Genomic DNA, 23,369 nt, shown 5'->3' with positions numbered 1-23,369 from the left:
GTCTGTTTGTTAGGTTAAGTTTTTTAGATTTAATTTATGTAGCATTTAAGGTGTATTTAATGAGCCTAGGGTTGCTCTTGGGAAGAAAAACACCTAAGAATAAGCAGCAAACTAAGAGAATCGTTCAGATACCTGGGAGCTGGGACAAATGTGGCAGCCATAGGAGCTGAGAAATCATAGAAACGTAGAATCAGATAATGGCTTGGATTGGAAAGGATCTCAAAGATCAGACCATCCACTCCCAACCCCCTGCCACAGGCAGGGACACCTTCCACTAGACCAGGTTACTCAAAGCCCTGTCCAACCTGGCCTTGAACACTGCCAGGGATGGGGCAGCCACAGCTAGGAAGAAAATTAACTCTGCCCCAGCTGAAACCAGGACAGGGTACTTCCATTATCACAGTCTCCTTGGTTTTAGTTTATTCAGATTCTAATCAGGGACTGCAAACCTCGATGTACCGAAGCATCCTACAGCAGTGACAGATGCTATTGGAACACAAATAAATAGTCCCTTTCTTGAAAACAGGGATCATGAGAGTCCTCTGCAGTCAGCACAAAACTGGGAGGGAATGAATAAAGACTTGACAGAACAACGCAGGTTTGCCATCACTTAGAGGCCATTTTAAACAATTTATCCATGTAAATTTTTTATACAAATGTCAAAGTTAATTTTGAAGCTAAAGTACCTGAAATTGTCTTTACAGAAGGTATCACAAGTCTGAGCTTTCCAGCTCTAGTACTTGTTTATCTTGCTTTATTTCTTCCAAACATATTTCTGTATGGACATTACCTCTGTCTCTACCAACTTCCTCTCTAAGCGTCCAGTTTTGGCTACTACCGGAAACAAGATATTGGACTAAACAGCTTTGTGGGCTAATGCAGGGTGGATGATAATCTGTTCCAAGATTTCCCCATCATTTTCTTAAATATGTCAGCCAGCTTTTATGAGAAATTACAATAATTCTAATAAAATCTTGACTTTATTGCTATTATTTACTCTTATTAACTGCTATCTCCTACCTGTAGCAAAATCTATGAGATCCAGATGTAACTGAAGTTGCTGTCACATCTATTCTCAGTAATCTTGGCTAAATATGAAAGTAATCTTGTCTAAAAATAAGAAATAAGAAATAGATTAGTCACTGCTATTTTGTGTCAACAGTTTTCTGAGTAGGAAAATCAATCATTACACGTTCTGAAGAAAAGCACAATTAAACCTAAGTAATTATTGGCTTGTCTTCTGTCAGACTTGGTTGATGAAGGTCCAGAACAAAACCAGGATAATTCTGAGACCTCAGGAGTCTAAAACCTCAATAAATAAAAGGAACTAAATCTTGAGAGTTTTTGCTGTGCTGGACAATGACCCTGGAAAGGGACTTTTACAAAAAGGCAGCAGTAAACAACATTTTACCAACTGCCTTCCGCTCTAAACAGTTCTCCTATCTAAGATTGCTGACGTGTGGCAAAGCAACATCATTTATTTGCTTCCACCAGAGTACAGACTTGGAAATGCAAAGCTCAGGAAATGCATCTGTACTTGAGGGTTGGGGGCTGTCACAGCAGCCAAGAAAAAATAAAAAGAACAGAAAAAATAAAAAGAAAGAAAAAAAGAACAAAAAAAGGAATGCAGGAATGCTGCTCTGTCAATCAGATCTGGAATTGATGAGTTTGAAGCTGAAGATTGGCCCCCAAAATTCCAACATTTGAAAAATGCCACTGGCCCTCAGGAAGAACAATTACGCTCTTATCTCAGCCAGATAAAGATTTCAAGCAGCGGAAGTTTAGTGTATCTGTGTCAGAAGTGTAGCATAACATTTTCTACCACTAGTCAACGTCTCGTGTGTAAGAACCAGCGTGGATATCCCATATGACAAGACAAGACAGTATTTCTCAGGTGCACTGATTAGCACTGTAATAAATGTCAGTACTTGCTTAATTCTCAAACAATAATGCCTGAAATTAAGCTACTTTTTAATCAGAGTTACAATTAATCCATCAGTTTCTTTGCTATCTTTTCTAAAATTGTAGCTATCGTATTTACAGGGCTACCAACAGCACAGCTCTATATTTGCCAACTCTGAACCTGGGTTTTGCTCTATAACCTGAGAATTCCTAAACTAGTAAGATTCTATAACAGATATTATCAGTCTTTTTGACATTGCTAAAGGAAGGCCACCGTCAGCCCAGGCTGTGTTTCTTTGTGCAAAAAGAGTTACAAAGATTTATGAGTAAGGCTGGACCAACACATGAAGGTAGGCACAAAGCAAAGAATATATTCGATATATTAGACATATTCAATAGATGAAACTGAAAAATCATATTGACATTACATTACGCTACCGAGTGGCTGACCCTAGTCTTTAATGATTATGATGATTACTACTGTTATTATTGCTATTACTATTATTATTACTATCACTATTACTATTATTTTTTTTACAGACATGCTGATGGAATTTTAAGGAGAGATTTACAGGAAAACAGATAGTTTTGTGGATGTTAAGTAACTGTTAACACAAAGCATTTCAAGGTGCTGGGCTGGACGGCACTGCAGTTGAGACCTTGATATCACAAGAGAGATTTGCTTATAGTTAAACAGAGGGACTGTAACAAAGCAACCAAATCCATAGGGAACCCCAGCTCAGTTTATTAACTGAAAAACCCCACCATAAATGATAAATAGCATCTGATGAAACACAACTGTGTAAAACTGTAAAACTAAAACCACCTCAGTGTGCATGACAGTCCTTTTATCAGATAAGGTGTCAGCTGGAAAATGCAATAAAGTGAGCACAATTCGTTTTTCTGGGAACTGCTTTATTTCTTGTACAGCAGTTTAGGAAGTACAAGTCATTGGAATTCATCAGCACTGTTTGCTTCTCACAAGACACACACTATTAATGCTTTTCTACTCAGTACTTCCATGTGAGAAAGACGTTGACCATGAAGTGCAATCTGATTTAACATAATTCTTGCTGACAACTGTGCAGCATTATCACAGAAGCAAAGAAATGCCTTTGCAAATATCTGGAAGTCCAGTGGGAGACTACCATGAATAACCATGTACAAACTAATTCTAACTAAACAAATCTCTTTCCATTCTAGCATATCAGGAAGGATTCAAAGAAACAGAAATACAACCTGCTTTTCTCACATCATATCCCTAGAAGAACCATGTCAATACATTTGGATAATAGCACAGTAACTTTACCTGCTCTGTCTTAGCTTCAGTTCTTGTGAGACCATAAAGATTCCTCCAAAGTGTACCCAGGACTGAAGCTACCCAGCTGTCAGCAGTGGCACCCTGTTCTCCCAGAAGGACAAATGCTGTGATGGTTTGAGGTGACAGAAGCGAGGTTGTGCCTCCAGAATATATTCGTTTGTTCCTCTTATGACAACTGACTTAAGAAAAGAGATTACTTCTCCCTTGCCACTCTAGAACACAAGTGTACCTGCTGGTGACCATAAGTAACTCTATATACAGGGTTTTCTTTTTCAGAAATTACTCCCAGGGAGATTATGGTTGGATGTAAAAGACAATTTTTCATCATGAGAACAATCAGCAATTGGAATAATTTACCCAGGGAAGTGGTGAGTCCTGAATGTCAGACACTGTTAAGACTCAGCTGGACAGGGTGCTGGGGCATCTAGCCTAGGTCACGCTTTGCCAAGAAGGGTTGGATCAGGTGATTCTTGAGGTCCCTTCCAACCTGGGATTCTGTGATTCCACGATTCTGTGAAGTCTACTCACTGTGGCAAAGTGATGATTGGTTCTCAATGACCCAAAGGAAGAGCCGAGTGGGGAGAGAAGGTTCAAGGGAGCAAGGAAATGGTTAGTGTCCTCCCTCGGTGACAGAGGATAAAGACATTTTATTATATGCAAAGTGTTCCATATTGATAATACATTTTTTTTTTCTCCCATGCATTGCAAAGCCTCAAAAAGTAACAATAAAGTGGGAAGATACCACTTACTGAGTCAAAGATTTAGAGCCCACTCCTGCATGGCTATTTTCAAACTGTTCCTACAGTTCACATCCACAGATCTTCAAGAATGTAGTTAGATGCCCTGATACAGAGCTGTTTGGCCTCACTTATATTAGTAAATGAAATGGTGCCAGGGAGTCTTCCAATATCATGGAAAAGGATCATCTGCATGTTTAAACTGTTAGCAGACCCTCATGCAGTTTTGTCCCAAGCCAAATAGCCTTCTCACAGACAATTCCTGGGAGTAGTTTGGGAGTTAACAGGAGTCAGAAATGACTCCCAATTAGGAGTTCAGATGTGGCCATGCTCTTCTGGATGGTAAGAGATTAATAGCATGGATATGATGGTTCAGAGCCAGCTGGCTTCACCGGCAAAGAATACTCAGGAACATTCTAATTAACAGTATATGCAGTACTATGACTGATTGAGGGTTTATTCCTTTGACTTTGCACCTCCAGTTTTATCTCTGATATCAAAGCCACACAGTGTTTAATCAGAAAGCTGCCAGAGTCTGGTGTTTGATCAGCAGCAATGATCCAGGAAAACCCCTCATATTAGTGGTAGCAGACAGGGAACTGACAACCTCAAGCTGTTGATTTGTGGCACTGCTTGATCACCCTGTTCCCATCACCTTGAAGCTGGCTCCTCCAATTGGGTATTTCAGATGACAGAATCATTGAGATTGTAAGGGACCTCTTGAGATCACCATCTCCAACCTCCCTGCTCAAGCTGGAACGGCCAAAGCTGGTTGCCCAGTCAGGTTCCAAATATGTCCAAGGATGGAGACCACCACTCCTCTGAGTAACCTATGGGAGTGTTCAACTACCTTCACACACTTCATCCAAAATCGGGCAGCCTTTCCTTTTCACATCAGAGGTGTTGACCTGATCTAGGACGACCTGCAGAAATCAGATTTTGCACCAAGGTGCTAACTAAAATTCAAGAACTTGGACTCTAATCCTTTTGGGTCCCTTCCAATTTGAGATATTCTATAATTTTAAAATCACACATGCTCAGGAGGCAAGTGGTGAACAAGCAGCAGAAAAGACCAGAACATACAAAGTTCATGCACTTTGTAATGGCTTTTCAGGCCTGACACAAGCACTGGCTGTTATCTGTCCAAAACAGGTATACATTAAAGAATGTCTGAAAGTGAAAGCTTTAACCCATGCTAGGCAAGAGAACATAGCTTCCAAGAACACAGTGATATGGATTTCAGAATTCTGTACAAATGGCAAGAACTGTGGGGCAGTCAACGTACAGAACACAGGTTAAGTACAATACAGACATACATTAAACTAAAAGAGGAGAGCTGGTATAAGCAGACAGGGATATTGCAGAATACTGTGGGATACTGAAGCTCCAAAATTGCTCTTAATCCAGTCTCTGCCCAGCCTGTATTTGTGCTTGGGATTGGCCCCACCAAGGTGTAGGGCCTTGCACTTGGCCTTGTCGAACCCCATCAGGTTGGCACAGGTCCACCTCTCAAGGTCCCTCTGGATGACAGAGACAGTCCACAAAGCTACTTTTAAATAATATTAGGTGAAAATGATTTTAGAGTTCTTACTTAAAACACTGCCTTTGCTGTTCCACTGCATATGTCTGAAGAGTTCAACAATTTCTTGAAACACTTCTGGAAGTTAATTGGGTCAGATACCTACATGCTTCAAAATTCATCACATCTGACGTTAGTAGGTCATAATACACACTCGGTAACAGTGAGCACTGGATGGGTAAATTTCCTGTCCAATGTTCTCTCTACTGAACAGTTTTGTTCTACTATTTAAGAGACTAATTCTTTTACTGTTATTCATATTGCTCTATGAATTTCTACCCTCTAAGTACTCAAAAACTATCATTAAGTAGGTGGAAATGAAAGAATTATTTCTTTTGTGCAGTGTATTATATATAACTAAAACCATAAATAAAGCCCATTATTTATTATTCAAATCTAAATAACGATCTCCTGCTGCCTTTTCCCTCTGACTACAGGCCTGATTAAGTAGTATATAAGATCAATGCACCTGTTCGATAGGAGACACTGAAGGCAGGGCAATGAAGAAAAGGAAAACCTACTTAAAAATGCAATAGCTGATAAGGAGAAACAAAAGTTCACAACAGAAAGCAAAGAATGGGGTGCTAGAGTTACACTTTGTCACAGGACTAACATATTGGGGACACAGGCTTCAGCTTGGGAAAACAACTGTGAAGTGCACGAGGGTCCATGGCAGTCAGCTGAAGCATCCCTGGTGTAGTGCTGGAGCAAACCAGCCACAAGCAATAACCATGTGCAAAAGCAGGAGAGCGGTTGCTGGGAAGCGGGGGGTTTCTGTTGCACTTGGCTCCATATAAAAACTAAAGGAATTACATGTAGTTTTAAGAACTACAACTCAAGAGAGAGGCGGAAAAGCAGGGACGGTTCAGCAAAAAAATGCAGGAACAACTAAGAGCTGGAAAACACTCTTTTCACAGAGAGAACTGTAATTCCAAACCTCATAGTAGCAGAAAATTATGTGGTGATTTCATGGTAACCTACATGTAAATTCATTTTTAATAAAACCACACTGCAGTAGACAAGCAAGGATATAACAAAATCCAAGGAGCAGAAGCCACAATGAAGTGCACCGAAACACGTGAACTACATGCCACATGGCTGTGGCAAGCTCTTCAGATTGGAAACTTTAATGCTTTTTATAATATACCTGGTTTTTTTTTGTTAGTATTTTCTACTTTGCACAGGAAGTAGTTCAAATAAATCTTCTGATCTCTGTTGTATTTGTGGTTGAGGTTAAACCTCTGTGATGACTTACACAAACTCCTGAATTAGGAAATAATTGTAGTAACATCTGTGTATATGTGTTGAGTTCTTCTGCCCAAAAACACGAGGGAAAAACCTCACAGCAGGAAAAGCTTTGGAAACCTTTGCTTGTCAAATATATATTGTGGTATCTTACAATGACTGAAGACAAATCTATGACATGAGAAAATCCATCAGACACAAACATAAGAACTACCAGCCAAATCCAAGACAAAATTCAGAATTACACACCAGCAGGCAGCTGCAGCCCATGCTCTCCAACAGGTTATGGCCTGCAAGAGAGCAGGTCCCTTCAAAACAACCTGTCAGCACCACACGTTACTTGTTCCTTTTCCTACTCTGTTGTCCTTTCTCTTTGCGTAATACACTGCACAATAAAACCTCAGAAAGTCTGAATTTGGACAGTCACACAATCAGGTCTGAACAGCGCAGTGGGAAGACGCTGCAGAGCATGTGAAGCAGACCTCAGAAATAAAATCACTGTATTTTAAGAAGGGGCTTTTAATTTTCTTTTGGACTTTTACTTCCTTTTGCCCATCTACACATGCCAGGCCTGCAGCTCTGCTTGCAGCTATCTTTGCCATGCCACAGAACTCACACACAACAACTCTGGCCAACATCAAGCAGCTAGAAGATGCAGCCCTTGGGCAGCTGACTTTGAATCCTGCCCTGTGCATGGCTCAGCTGGACCTGAGGATCAAACCCAAGGTTTGATTTCTCTTGGCAGGAGGATTTGGGAGCAATATTTCAAAATGCTGACTGCCCTCCAGCTGTAGGCTGAAAACAAAGCTGGGACACTACTTACACCTGGAAACAGAGCAGGGTTTCTGGATTCTTTTGTAGGAGAATATTTGATATAAAATACATATTTCTTAGAGGTACTATGCAAACCAGAAATAAATCTCTCCTTAGTGGGTTTTGTGTTTTTTTTAATCTTGAGTAGGAGTTTGGATTAAGAAACAAGAAACTTCCTCCTCCCCTTCTGCAGGAAGTTTTTTACTCTACATTAGGGAACCCTGATAATTAAAATACATTGCTACAAGAAAAATTGAGAGCCTGTTGAATTGTTGGAGTTCTGTTTCAAAGTTGAAACTCTTTCAGATTAGATTTCTTCGGTTTCAAATAAAAAGAGCATTCTGCTGCTGAGGACTTGGAATGTGAGATCTTGCAAAAGGACCAGTTCAACTCTTGGTGCCAGCAACACAACAGTTTCTCCAGTGAGTGCGTGCAGCTCCTATGCCATTGGTGTTGCATGAGCCACAGCAGAACATGACTCACTGTTCTGCAAAATAATGGCTGCATCAAACTAATGGGAGTAAAAACCTATAAATACTTATTTTTGTCAGTGAATAGATACAGCTGCACCAGCACTGGAAGCAATGAATGCATGAATGGAAACAAAGTCTAACGCACAGACTGGGAGGACACAGCACTGTGTTATCTTCATGGCAATGAGCAGGTCATGCATAAGAAATGTCAGAAACAGAAAACAGACATTTAAAAGTGCAACAAATTTAGCTCTAATTCATCCAAAGGAGATTTGTTGCTGTTGAAACAGCTAAACCACACTTGGGGATTATTACATGATGCAGCTTTTCAAAACAACAGCTGGCTTGTCTTTGCCAGAGGTGAACTGGTTTACAAAACCATGTCCTCAGGAGCAGCCCCAGAGCAGGTGCAAGATTTATATATACAGCTGCATCCAACATAAACTACGCTGGCTTTGTGCACAGCTCCCAAACGAGTGTAGACATGGCCACAGGGCAATGAAAAATTCATATAGCTTCTTACCTCATCTCCGTTCTATGCAAGGGCTTAGTTTATATCACTGGGGAGCCAGGGGAAGCACCTAGTCAGGTTTGGTCTTGAGCTTTGATGTAACCTTTGAGATTTCCCTGAATAAAACACCAAAAAATTCCAAATTTCCCAGAAGTGTGAAACTGTTACCTGTTAGTTCTACTGTTACACACACACAGAAGAAAGCATATTTAAAGACTCAGTCAAGAAGAGAGATCTAAGTTTCTGGTGCTTACTCAATATCTTTTCTGAGCAGGGAACAAAAAGCCCCAAATAGGGTTAACCTGAATTTGCAGGTTATGAAACCAATGAACTGTGCAGATGAAACAAACTTGAGAATTGGAACATGTTCACAGCTGTCCCTAAAGGGCAGACAGAGAACCAGATGCAAAGTTCCCTGTAGCACTTCACCTGTTCCCTAAGGTACCCAGATTATGATACTGTTTAAATAGTTCTAAAGAATGATTGCATTGTAATTAAAATAATGCATCTGACTGCAGTTTCAGAAGGCACTGAGCACTTGCTCTGCACAAACTTTGGTCAAATTCCAAGCATGAGAGGACTGTCAGCAGTTCCTTATCATAACATGCTACTTTCTGACAGTGTATTTATAAGAAAGAAACAGGAATTCTGTAAAAAATAGCTACTACCACTTCTCCAGTGAAAGCACCTAGGACAAATATATCCATGGGTATGCTGAGCCAACATCTTTTTTTCCTATAAAAAGGGAACATAACAACTGTAATATTAAATTGGACCTTACCACATCATTCTGATGCTAATCATGTGAGCAACTTTCGTGAAAATATGCATTTCTATATTACAGAGTAATTCCTCCTTTGTTCTCTTTGTTATTTTAAACAGTAGAAAATAGCCAATTCCTGTTCTTATCCTATTCATGAGCATTTTGAAGGACAAGGGATGAGAAATGTGGTCTCTGCTTCCCTTTCAAATGTGGAGTTAAGTTTTCTACGTGCCTTTACAGAGCTTTTACATCTGTTTTTTAACTGTGACTAATTTTCCTAATGGCACTTAGTAGTTAAGCAGCCAAAAGCTATCCTGAAGGAAGGGAAGGCAGGAAAAATAATTAAAAAACACATAATTCAACAACAATTTAGGTTAAAAAGGTATAATCCAGAAATAGCAGCCTAAATATTTGCCAAAGGGAAACATTTCAGACATGTTTGGATATGACGGGGTTTTACTCCGACTCCTTACCGAGGCAGGGATAACAACCTCCCATCATTCACTGCCCCGTGCCCGGCTGAGGGAACTCAAGGACTTTGTCTTTGTGCCTGGTCCTCCAGAAAACTGCAAATTCAGGTTATTTTAGCAGCAGGAATGACAAACAGACTGCTTTAGATTTACTGGTTTGCCGCAATTAAAAAAAGAGTTTAAGGTGTTTACTTCTGTTAAAATGATCGGAAACAATTAAAACATGTCAAGAAGTTAAAAACCAGTAAGAAACCTGAAAATATATACAGATATCTGAGGCTTTATGTAAAAAGTATATCAATCCCTGAGCACTGTAACAAACCCTAGTGAAAATATATGCAATGTATTGTTTCTGAGCAATTCCTGTTTATTATATATTGGCCAATATATTTGTATGCAACATCTCCTAACAAAAACATTAAAGAGCATTCCTCAGCAGTCTACTATCTCTAGAATGTAAATGGTATAGCAGTAGCTGTTCAGAGACATTGACACAAATGTGAGTTCATTATTATGCCTGCTTATTTCCAGTAATTTGCAGTATTACTTATCATGACAAAACATCACAGTAAATTCTGCCATTTTCCACTAAAATGTCCCACGGGTATGAATGCTTGATTAATAATAAACCTTATTGTAAACAAGGCATCAAGTGAGATATTACTTCATCATGACTTTGTTCTTGCCCTGTTCTGTAATGACTAACAGGAACGATGGAAGTGCAGCATATATTGAGTGCCCCAGCCCAGGCTGCTCAGCAGCCACCCCGTGCCACGTCCCTCTCTGAGCTGTTCCTACGACCCACTCACAACAACCAGAAACAAATACAACCTGAGAGCACCTCCACGCTCCTGCTCCTCACTGGCATTCCCGTAAAAGCTCCACACAAAAAAAAACAGGTGACATTTCAAATAGCATTCAGAGAAGTTAACTCTGCCACGACAATACACTGCTGCATCCTGGCCGCATGTGAAGACCGGGGGATGTTTTCATGATAAAGCAGGAAAATGGTAAGGAATGTAAATCCAGCGAACCTTTGTGGCTGTGGCGGATGCCGGTCCGGTCCTCCACCAAGCTGGCATCCCGAGGCGTGCGCGGCATCCCGGCGCGCTGCATGGCGCCGTCTCTAAGGAAACGGAGCCGCCACGTGACCCAGCATCTCCTTGGAGAGGTACATTATCCAACAAAATGTTTTTAGGTTGGGTAAGGCTGTTACGGGTGAATTGTCCTGCTACAAAAAAGGGCTGAGGATTATCTTGGTTTTAATTATTTTTTTTAAAATCTAACCCATTTTGTTCTGTTTGAAGGCAAAGGGACAGATAACCAGGCAGAAGCAGCACACCAAAACATATGTGAAGTTTTTAACAAACAAGGAACACTGTATATTTAACTAGATTCTTCCTCTTGAATAAATTAATATAAAATTAAGCCAGGTTGGATGGGGCATTGAGCAACCTGCTCTAGTGGAAAGTGTCCCTGCTCATGGCAGGGGGGGCTGGAACTAGATGAGCTTTAAGGTCTCTTCCAAACCAAACCATTCGTAATTCTACAATGATTCCATAAAGAGTGCAAAACCTGCTCTTCAAAATACAATATTCATCAGGAGAAACATAAGCATAACAAAGGGAACACCAGACTGAGATTAAAACGTTGGCTTTTAGGGGGAGAATATTGTTGTGGTTCTCTAATGAGACCACTCACAGCCGGCTATGGCTCATCCCACATGGATTAAAGGGAGTGCAGAATGGTTTCTCTCCTTTGTAAAATTCTAGGTCCCCAGTTATTCGCCATATAGACATTTGTGATTTTAAAGCCTTCAGAGGGACAGAGTTCTTCTTGTATCAGCAGGATCCCAGGCTTCAGCAGCATCAGTACATCTCAGACTTTAATCCTTGCAGCATTAGTAACTGATCTGCTAACTGTGTATCAAGGGGTGCAGAAGATCCACTGACACTGCATTCTCCACAGCACTGAGGAAGGAAGGAAAGGGAAAAGCAAAAAGCAAAAGAAGAAAAGGGAAAGAGGGAAAGGGAAAGAGGGAAAGGGAAAGAGGGAAAGGGAAAGAGGGAAAGGGAAAGAGGGAAAGGGAAAGAGGGAAAGGGAAAGAGGGAAAGGGAAAGAGGGAAAGGGAAAGAGGGAAAGGGAAAGAGGGAAAGGGAAAGAGGGAAAGGGAAAGAGGGAAAGGGAAAGAGGGAAAGGGAAAGAGGGAAAGGGAAAGAGGGAAAGGGAAAGAGGGAAAGGGAAAGAGGGAAAGGGAAAGAGGGAAAAAAATAGGGCAGCAGAAAGGAAGGAACAGAAAAAAAGACTGACTGGAATAGAACCATAGATCAGACCAATATACACACGCTAAAATGCAAACTCCTGTACATTTTAAACTAAAAGAAAGAATAATATGATTCCTAAATTGTAAGTGTAAGAGGGATTATGCACCAATAATCTGAACACCTGCATGTAAAAAGCACACAAAAAATGAAATTTCACTTGTTTACTCCAACAAACAGACAAGTTATTTAGGTTTGTCTAAAGCCTAATTTCAATAACTTGGGATCTAGGTTATCAAAGAGAAAAGGTCACAGCAACTTCCCTTTGTTGTTCATTCCATTACTATTATTACTATTATTCCATTGATCATAAAGGGTAGACTCTTAACTGAAATTTGGCTTCAGCAACAGTAGCTTAAGGGTTGAAAAAAGTCTCAGCTCCTTTTTCAAGTATAAAAGGAGTTATAACTAACATTCCATATTCTGCCCCTGAATAACAGCATTATTTCCAGAACCACAACTGTGAATATAAGTATTATTAGGTGTTAAATTATTATTAAATAAATACTGATAGTATCCCATAGTTTGGGATTAGATACTTGGTAACAGAATTACAGAATGGTTTGGGTTGAAAGGGACCTTCAAGCTCATCTAGTTCCAATGCCCTACCATGGGCAGGGACACCTTCCACTAGACCAGATTGCTCCAAGCCTCATCCAATGCAGCCTTGAACACTGCCAGGGATGGGGCAGCCACAGCTTCTCTGGGCAATCTGTGCCAGGGCCTCACCTAAAGAATCTACTACTAATATTTAATGTTAGTATTAGAATTTAATATTAAATTAACAGTAATTACAGTAATTAATAACAACAATTATTAAATTGTTTTAAATAATATATGATACTATTAATATATTGATATTTCACAATGATAGTAATCTAATAATTAGTATTAAAATACATTCTTAAAATATGAGTATCAATCTAACATTTAAATCTACTAATATTGCATTCCCAAGGAACAGGAAAGAGCTGCTTACTAATACTGTAAAAAGATCATTACAAGGTTGATGTGCCATAGGAATAAAAAAGAATTCAAAATAAACAAACAGAATTATACCACCACCACTTGGAGGTTGCTACTCATTTTGTTTATCATAACCTCTACCAGCCTGGAATCAAGAAGAGATTTCTCTCAGCCAGCAAAACTTGAATGTACTGCAGCCTACCACAGAAACAAAGAATAAAAATTCAAAATAAAGAAAAATTCTGTTCTGTCATGGAGAAAAAGGACAGCTGCAGTCAAACCAAGAGTATCGTGCAGCCTTCCTACTCTGAACTCTTCTATTACAATAGTGGCTTCAGGAAAAATAAAGCCCCTGGCAGATATCCGCATCCTTTACATGGCCACTGGGCTGTGGGGGATGCTGGTCCCCAGAGCTAACGGCTGCAACCACATCTGGGGGGAGCTGCTGCAGAAAATACAGACACCTGCCTCCTTTACTGGGATATGAGGAGTACTCAGTGTGGCAGGTGGTGCATTCAAATGCAAACCCTACCAGAATACCTAAATCAAGGAAAACATCCATTTTGGACATGTTTAAATGTATACCTTTCTATGAGAAAAGACGACATCTGTCTGCTGTTATACGTATTTACATTTTTTAAATGTATGTTTATGTAATTTTAGTAAAAAAATGCCTATAACGTGACAGGAACACAAGCCATTCCTCCGCAGTGACAGAATGAGCATGAATGAAGCCATCATACTCCAGAAAAATAAATTCATACCAAATGCTTCTGCAGCTCTGAGGAAAGCAGCAATTTTCAAACACTGCTAACAGATAAAAATGACAGATTCTAAGACCTCACAACTGTGTGCAAGCACCTAATGAGTGACAATGATTAAGATGCGCTTTTCAGTCTCACATCACCTTCCTCAGCCTTATTCCAATCGTGAGGGCATCAGTGCAAGTGCGGAAGGAGGTGGGCTGAGCTGGAGGCCCCTGCTGCAGAATATGCTGCTCACTCCCATGTAGGTGGTGTGCTGCTGGTGTTTGCACACAAGGTACCAGGAAGCACACTTGGCCACAGTGGAGAAGGCTAAGCTCTTCTTTAACCTGTTGGATGTTGGACTTCTTGCTCAGTGGGAGGCACGTGTGCCAGTAGAAAGGGTGCCCATGAAGCATGGGGACTGAAATCACTTCCAGTACAAAGTTCAGAGTAAAAACATTACAAAGTGGACAACATATACTTATGAATTTGTAGACACACCTCACAGACCCACTTATTTGTGTGTGTGTACATACAGACACACATTAACGCAACAAGAAAACTCCTGAGCTCCCAGCACAAAAGGCAAGATTCTCATTGCTGTTCCCAATTATGACCCATACCAATAGGGGAGAAAGGTACTTGCATACCTTGAGGTTCTCCTTTCTTTACCTAACTCCCACTTCAGATGGGAGAGAATTCTCTCAATTACTCAATTTATCTTTTTTCCTACCCAATAAACCCAAAACTGTAACAGGTTGCTGTATCTCCTGTTCCTGGTAATCCAAGGGAATTGTCTGTCTGTAATAATGAAAGCAGCCTTGGGGAGAAGGACTTGGGGATGTTGGTCAATGAGAAGCTCGATATGACGCAGCAGTGTGTGCTTGAGCCCAGAAACCAACCGTGTCCTGGGCTGCATCACCAGCAGTGTGACCAGCAGGTCGAGGGAGGGGATTCTCCCCCTCTGCTCCACTCTCATGAGACCTCCGCCTGCACTTCTGTGCTCAGCTCTGGGGCCCCAACACAAGAAGGATGTGGAGCTGTTGGAGTGAGTCCAGGGGAGGCCACGAAGATGCTCCAAGGGCTGGAGCACCTCTGCTATGGAGACAGGCTGAGAGAGCTGGGCTTGTTCAGCCTGGAGAAGAGAAGACTCTGCAGAGACATTAGAGCAGCTTCCAGTGCCTAAAGGGACTGCCTAGTCCCATTAGGATCAGCTCAGGGACCACAGCACTGACCCTCCTCCACCCCAAAAATTGACCATTAACCTCCAGCTTTTGCTTCCCTAACCTTTAACACTTTTCAGTACATCAAAAGACCCTTCTTCCAATCACAGAATAGTTAGGGTTAGGAAGGACCTTTAGACTATCTAGCTCCAACCCTCCTGCTAACTTTGTTTCTTGAATAGCCTTTGACAAATTATCCCTTCAAAGGCTTTTTGAAAATTCAAATATATGAAATCAATTGGATTCCCTTTATCCATGGTCCTCCACCAGGAACCATTACTCTTACAGAAGTCCAGTTGTTGAGTGAGGCTGGATTGATTTCCTTAAGAGGAGCTGGAAACCCTAAATAACATCTCATATAAAATTTGTTTTAAAATAGGGTGGGGTTGGGCTCCTGAGGGTTACGATGCAGGAAACAACTCTGAAGCTTTGGTTTGCTCTGCAACCAATGGGCACGTCTGGCAGTTATGTACAATTAATCAAAATTAAACACAGCATTATTTTTCTTGCTAAGAGAATTGTTTTTCAAGATATATTTTAAATAGTGCATTCTAAAAGGACAAAAGGATGTGGAGTAATGTGTGAGTTAAGACATTACACAGTAGCCACAGCTGGATGACGCCTGGGGAAACATGATGCCCAAGATCCAGGGGTCAGCATCACCCACTTCATGTTCCCCTCACGCCACTCTCCTGGGGACAGAGCTCTAGGGCCGCTTGTAAGAGCATCACCTTTAGCCACAGAACACCTCAGGTGTGCTACACCTTGGACAATGAGGAGTCTCAGCACCACTAAACCTCAGAGATTTTTGCGACTGCAAGAAGAAGGAATGATTTCCACCAAAAGCAACCTCACAAAATCAGCTAATGAGGTTTTAGCCCCACTGTTAGAAGCAACAGGCAGCCTGGCCCAAGGGACTGCCAGTTTTGTAAGCAGATCAGTATTCGGCAATCTACACAGTTCTCAGTTTTCCAGTAAAGCTGTCCTTAGAGCAGATAAAGGAATACGATTTGTGACAGGTCAATGCGCTCTACAGGGTTTTTAGCTGAAACAATGAGAGAGACCCAAATAATTGCTGCCTGAGAAAGTATTTGTGGGTGAGAGAAGGGAACTATCAATAAATAGGTTTTGAACAGTAAAACAAGATAAAACCTCTGGCAACATATATCTGATGGTCCAAAGTCACTTCTGTAACCTGCAAACCGGTATTCTTACCGTACCTCTTCACAAAGATGGTCCCAAATTTATGTTCATGTGCAAAGGCAAACCATATACACATTATCATTGCAAAATTTCTGGGAGTAAATATATTCAGTGTCAACTCCAAATCTCTTCCCAAATCAGTCTGGCAGAGAACAAAAAGCTCACTGTGATTTCTTACAGGCTGCAGGTGATGCAGAACCACGCTTCATTTCAAATACAGTAATTTGTGCCTTTCTCAAAGAGTTAAACCTATTGTCCTCTAAACCAAGGTAAATCTATGAAGTGTCATTTCACTAGAAAGGACATCTAATTCAAATTCTAACTTAATGTGACCTGTAAATAAAATATTGTAGCAAGGAAGAACAAGAAGTCAGGCCATTAGCAGTTTTCCCCATTCAAGCCCCACTGCTACGTCGCACTTGCATCCTAAAGACAAGTTGTACTTTCTTAGCAGCTATGTCACACTGTGTACAACATAGGCAATGTATATGCTGGCCAGCATGTCAGCCACACCATCTCCTGTGCAGGCAGAGCATGGTATTTCTCCCTCTTGATTGTACTGAAGTACAGTGTAAGTACTACTGAGGCCATTATACATCCTCCCATTGCCCGGCAGCTCTCCAAAGGGCTGAGCCAAGACCTGACGGCAGCACCCACGCCCACACTCGCTGGTGGGAATGTGGAGGCAGCCTTGCCATGGTGCTGCAAATCCCAGGGTACCATGTGAGCGTGGCTACCTCAGCCAGGGATGGTGATGGATCTGTGGATCCACGGCCTCAGCAGCCTGCTGTGGTTTGCAGCATTTAGTCGTGACATGGCTGGCCAGCTGAGCCGCAACCGATCACAAAACCCACATGCCTCCAGCTTCCCTGCTGCGATGGCAACTTCTATACATCAGAGATTACTGCTCCTCACGGTATCAGCCTTGGCTCGCTGCAAGGCACGCACATGTAAGCAAAATATGGCCCCTAACGTTATTTATTGCCAGCCCTGCCAGCAGGAGCATGAATGCTGTGAATCCCTACAAATGCCTTCTCATCCCATTTTCCTTCTCTGCTGAAGGCTTAAAGAAGCATCTCCACTCCTCTAACACAACAAAGTTGATTTGAAGTAATACATAGTCAATTATGGCTCCGCATTTCTGACCCCTGGAAAGCCCCGTAGCAAACAGACTCCCTTTCTGTGAGCCACTGGAGTGGGACATAGGTTTCCTCTTCAGCTGCCACTCATTAGCACAAACCCACCTTCACTGGTGTCACACTGATCACCCCTAGCTGTGCAGAGGAACGGCTGCAGAGGTGACACGTGCCACGTTCTGCTGCCTCTTCCGTGATGACACTGACTGCTTGCAGCAAGGAGAGCGGAGCAGCTCAGGGCAGCAGCAGCAGCTGCTACAGCAGAGTGTGACGCAGCCCATCTGTCACCGCAGCAGTGGCCGACTGGGTTTAGCAACAGCATGGGAACAGCCCAGCGCTGCAGTGATCGCTGCAGGACCACACCAGAAGTGGGATCTTGTGCCTATTTTGATGAAGAACAGTATATTTTATGTCCTGTGCAACAGGGTTGTGACACCGAAAGCACCCATCTCAGATAGCATCTTAAAATGAAGGCTTTGATGGGAGAGGTTTGCGCTGATGGGTCTAGAGCCAGGGGAAAATGATCCTGTTACAACCTGAAATAACACTGCAGTAAGGAAAAACTTGGAATGATTTCTCCTGGGAAAACTGATCCATGTTAAATATAATCTCTGCTTTACCAACCAAAAAGAGTTTTTTAATGCCTTACACTCCCACCCTCCCCATCATAGAGATTTAATTCATTAAAAAAGGGGGAGCCCTTGGAGCCTGGGGGTTCCAGCAAATTAATTCAGAAAACTGACTCCTTAAAGAGTATGATTCATGCAGAATTACTCTCTAGCAGCCAGGAAACTCCCACCTACAAACAGCTCACAATCTAGAGGAGAATGCAGGGAGAGGGATAAAGGGAAAAGAAGCAGAATACACCAAAATAGCAGCATTTCCATTTTTCATATTACTGACCCAGCCCAGCTGCAGGAATGCAGGTAGAGAGGGGGAGAGGTAGTTTCAGAAACACTTATTTTTGGAAATATAAGTAAAGCAAATCCGTAATTGCCTTATAGAGCATATCTACGGTGCTCTAGCAGTGGAGTCTAAAATTCCTGACTCTGACTCTACACAAAAGTTTTTGTATGCACTTTTCCTATCTCATAAAGCTGTAAGGAAACACTACAGTAACTGAGCTTCTGTCAAACACAGAATATAAGACTGACTGGAATTCTTACTTTATTTAAAAATAATCTCCCCTTGGTTTTAAAGTTTCACTGGTGGAAATTCCACTGCTACTTCTGATTTTGGTTATCTAGTCATCAAAAGCAGCACCACCAGCAGGTCAAAGGAGGTGATCCTGTCCCTCAACTCTGCTCTTGTGAGACCCCACTTGGAGTATTGTGCTGGTGTCCTCAACATAAGAAGGACATGGAGCTGTTGGAGCAAGTCCAGAGGAGGCTACAAAGAAGATCTGGGGACTGAAGCACCTCCTGTACGAAGACAGGCTGAGAGTTGGGGCTGTTCAGGCTGAAGAAGAGAAGCTGCATGGGGACCACACAGCAGCCTTCTAATATCTGAAGGGGACCTATAGGGATGCTGGGGAGGGACTCTTCATCAGGGACTGTAGTGACAGGACATAGGCTAATGGGTTTACATTTAAACAGGGAAAGTTCAGGTTGGATATAAGGAAGAAGTTCGTTACTGTGAGGGTGGTGAGACACTGGAATGGGTTGCCCAGAGAAGTTGTGAATGCTCCATCCCTGGTGGTAGTGTTCAAGGCTGGGGTGGACAGAGTCTTGAGCAATATAGTCTAGTGTAAGAAGTCCCTGCCCATGGCAGGGGGTTGGAACAAGATGATCGTAGGGTTCTTTCCAATCCAAACCATTCTAGGATTCTATAATTCTAACAATTATTTGCTTACATTCACTATTAAAAATACAGCTCTTATTTTTATTCGGAATGTGTCTAGCTTCAGCTGTTGGTCTGAGCCTTTTGTTAAGCCTATCTGCTAAAGCACCCTGGGATTACATTTAATTTCTCTAGGATAGATATTTTTAGTAATATCATTCCTTAACCTCTGTGTGTTACCCTTGCACTAGCGGAGCCTTTCGATGTAAAGCTATGCATCTTCCCATACCTATTTCCAGTTCTTTAATAATTTTCATCAACCTTCTCAAACCCTTTAGCCTTTCAACACCTGGCTTGATTACAGGTGCGATAAGGGCAGCATTTTCTGCCCAGGGCCCTGTCACCACCCAGTACAGAGGGTCACCTCTTCTCTTGGCACGCAGGTCCTGTGAGCATCCTTGGTTACGAAATCACCCGGACATCACACATTCAACCAAGTGCATACCATGCCCCCCAAATGTTTTTCAAGTCATTCTGCACAGCTTACTGTCCTTTTCATTGCCAGTCTACCAATATTTTTCTCATTTGCCCATCCAGCCTATCAGCAATGACTGTACACGTCTTCCTCCTGGTCATGGAAACCAATGTTAAGAGCACAGAAACAAGGCTTGAACAGGTCAGGACTCGGCTTGAGAACATCCCTACTCAGTGACCTTCCTTTCCCACTCGTATTGAGTACAATAAGCAAAATAACTCTTTTTCCAATCTTCTGTCTATGTGTTGTATTGATTATTATTTTCCAAATTATTCAATGCTCATATTAAATGCATTATTCCAACAATATCGCTTTATTAATCAAAACTAATCTCATAAAGAAAAATACAAGCTGAGTCTGACTATACCACATTGCCTAAAGCCTATGCTTGATTGGCAGGAGTTACCTTTTTATTTACTGATCAACAAAATATCTACTGCTCTGTTGTTTTATTCACCATCCAAGCCCTGTTGGTAAATACAACATGTCAGAGATTGCCCTGTTTGACTCCATTCCCTACACACCCCTCTCACTGCCTTGGAAAAAGAAATGAGATCATATGAATTCTCTTCCAGTGCTCCAAGACATATTAACAACCAGCAGTAAGCATCCAAATTAAGAAATTCTTTCAAAATGCAGTTTGGGCCATGAACATAGGCAGTGCAGTCATACATCCTTTTGCATTATCTCTGGAAGGCAGAATTGCTCTGTCACTACACTGCACAGCTGCAGCCCCCTGCCAGACCAAAACCTGGAAATCATTCCCCAGTAACTTGTAAACCATCAGTTTACATTCTTTACTATCAATTGTTGTGTTTTCTCCTTCCCTTGATGACTAAAGCTGTTTTTTCTTCCCTTCCAAGCCTTCTTTCCCTGGAACATTCGGCCACGTATCCTTAAACTGCTCCTAGTTATTAATATTTTAGTTTATTTACTCAGCTGAAGTTGGTTCCAGCTTTGTGAGACAATCTCTTCCAAAGCCCGTGTTAGATGCTGATGCATACCTTGTTTACATGAAACAAATGTAATCAAGTCATGACCACTGACACCTAAACGGTGACTCATTGTGGCCCTAAGTGATTCCTCTTTATGAGTTAAGTTCTATTAAAAAAATCACCACTGGCTATGTTACTTTTCACACTTAAAAAAATAGGGGGGAGGGAGATTGTCTGCTCTTAAAACGAAAAAAAAAAAAAATTTATTTGTTTTACATTGTATCTCTTACACAGAAAATTCTAAAGGTTATCACTTATATAAAAAACCCAGTAGGTCTTTTTTGTCCTATGTTAATTATATTTTCATCATAGAATGGCTTCGTAGGAAGGGACCTTTAAACTCATCCAGATCCAAACCCCCCTCCCACAGGCAGGGACACCTTCCACTAGACCAGGTTGCTCCAAGTCCTGTCCAACCTCACCTTGAACACTGCCAGGGATGGGGCAGCCACAGCTTCTCTGGGCACCCTGTGCCAGGGCCTCACCACCCTCACAGAGAACAACTTCTTCTTAGAATCTCATCTAAGTCTGTCCTCTGGCAGTTTAAAGCCATTCCCTGTGTCCTGTCACCACATGCCCTTGTAAATGTCCCTCACCAGATATCTTGTTAGCCCCCTTAAGGTATTACTTAAGGACACAGTAAGGTCTCCCTGGAGACCTCATTATATTAATGTGATTTAGTGTATGACATAAATAATTTACTTCCATTATTTTTACATCAGACCATTATTGGTTGTTCCTGGAGTTGCCCTTGTAATATTAGGCAGAATTTCCCAATACTTTGGTTTCTTAGGGCACTTTTTTTTTTTTTTAAATTAAAGTTGGCAGCATTAGCAGATGTCTCCAAGTTGTCCTGCTGCTGCCAGGAGTATCCAGGCTGCAGTCCCAGTGACTGCAGAGGATGTTGCACCATACCCCTACCCACATGTCCCCAGGGCCATATGCTCCTGCAAGGCTACCCAGTGTGCCTTCAGCTCCCTTCTGCCCAGCAGAACCCCACTAGCATCTCCCTAGCAGCTCCCACCTTGCTACCTCATGCGATTGGGCACAGGAAAAAGGCAATGTTGTCTGTGTAAGTTGAAGCAGAGGCTGTTACCAACTGGAAACAAAAATCAGTTTCTCTAAAAGCACCTTTAATGGGTCATGTATTAAAAATACAAAATACAAAAGTAAGCCACCTAATTCTGTCTTCACCTTTCTCTGTCCAGCTGAGGACTGAAACTTCTTTGATCCATTAATAAATTAATGTGTCCTAGCAAAAGAAAGAAACTTGGGAACCTCTGTCAGAAGAAAAACTTTGGCTCGTAGTTTTGGGATCAGGTTCTGCAGCCCTCCTTAATGCAGGCGGGTACAGTGCCACTGCTGGAATTGTTTTCATACACTGTACTTATGCAATTACATATTTTTATTTTTTTTTAAATAGAAGTAGTACATTGTAAACTGCTAATTTTCTCTTGTGAATGTTCATGGATTTCAAAAAAATCTAAAAAGAAAAAATGTGAACAGATTCATGAGCTGATAAGATTTTAAACAAGAAATGTTTTTTTTGTGAGGCTGAACCCTTACTACAGAAAATCCAGAAGTAAAGGCGAGTGACAAGCTCCATGACACATCCTGGCTAAGGCATGGGGCTGATTCCGTGGACAGTGTACAACCCTGTCCAGTGGGCTTGATAAGCCATTCATTTACAGCAGAGCCCAGACTTCAGCTCTGGATTGAACAGCAGCATAACAAGAATTTTGGTTGGTTGGTTGGTTTGGTTTTTTTTTAAGAGTGCAATTTCACAGAGAAAATCAGCACAATTCTATTGCATTAAATCAGATCATCTCCCCTCACTGCACAGAACTACACCAAGCATAAAAGTCTATAAATATTCAGTGATGCAAGAATTGCAGAAAACAATCACACAGCTAAGCAGAAATTGGTAAAGCTCAGAACTACGTGGTTAAGGAGTTCAGCGTTGCAACTACTCTGCATGTCAAGTTACACGTCATCTATGCTTTTCACAAAAGAAAGCCAACACCAGTGTTTTATCATACTACAATAAGCTTTGCAATTCTCACCTTTGCAATACTTTGACAAGCTAGCCTCCAGCTTTCTCTTAACGACTGCCACAACTGTTAAAAGGAGCGTACAGAAGAGCCAGTCAATCCAAATCAGATGGCAACAGAAAATGCCAAAGCAGCACATCATGATATTGAACTGTCAGAGGTTAGAAGACATTCAGATTTGAACAGCTCAGTTCTTCACTCAGGAAGTGTGCCAGAGGAAACAACTCAAGAATAAATCTGGTATTAATGATGTTGAAGGAATGCCAGACGAGCATCAGTTCCACTTACTCTTAGAACTATAGATTACTCAATACTTGTGAAAATGGGAGTCCTCCATTTTACAGAAATTATATCTCTTTGTTTTACTCCTCTCTCCTTACTCTTCTCTATAGCACGTGCTTAAACTTAGATACACAAAAAGGCTTCTTCTCAGGACTCTGTAGGACATTAAAACAGATCTATTTGGAGGTTTAGTTTATCTCGCACATACAGTAACAGAATTTGTTTGGGTTTTGTTGTCTCAGATTTTACTTCTGATGTGAAAACTGACAAACTGGGGAAGCAGACTGATTCAAACCAACACCAGTACAATGGTATTTC

The 23,369-nt window shown here is 41.5% G+C and overlaps 1 protein-coding gene across 12 annotated transcripts in view; it reads right to left on the bottom strand.

Annotated features, from left to right (window-relative positions):
- Nucleotides 1-23,369, bottom strand: part of DTNB (dystrobrevin beta) — a 199,838-nt gene that overhangs the window by 115,669 nt on the left and 60,800 nt on the right. The gene's annotated exons all lie outside the window — the stretch shown is intronic.

This window comes from Pezoporus occidentalis, unplaced genomic scaffold (assembly GCF_034315485.1).
Source record: "Pezoporus occidentalis ecotype Australia unplaced genomic scaffold, CSIRO_AGI_Poc_V1 ctg244, whole genome shotgun sequence".
Classification (NCBI taxonomy): domain Eukaryota; kingdom Metazoa; phylum Chordata; class Aves; order Psittaciformes; family Psittacidae; genus Pezoporus; species Pezoporus occidentalis.
Note: the sequence above shows the minus strand (reverse complement) of the source record. Positions and strands in the feature narration are given on the sequence as shown.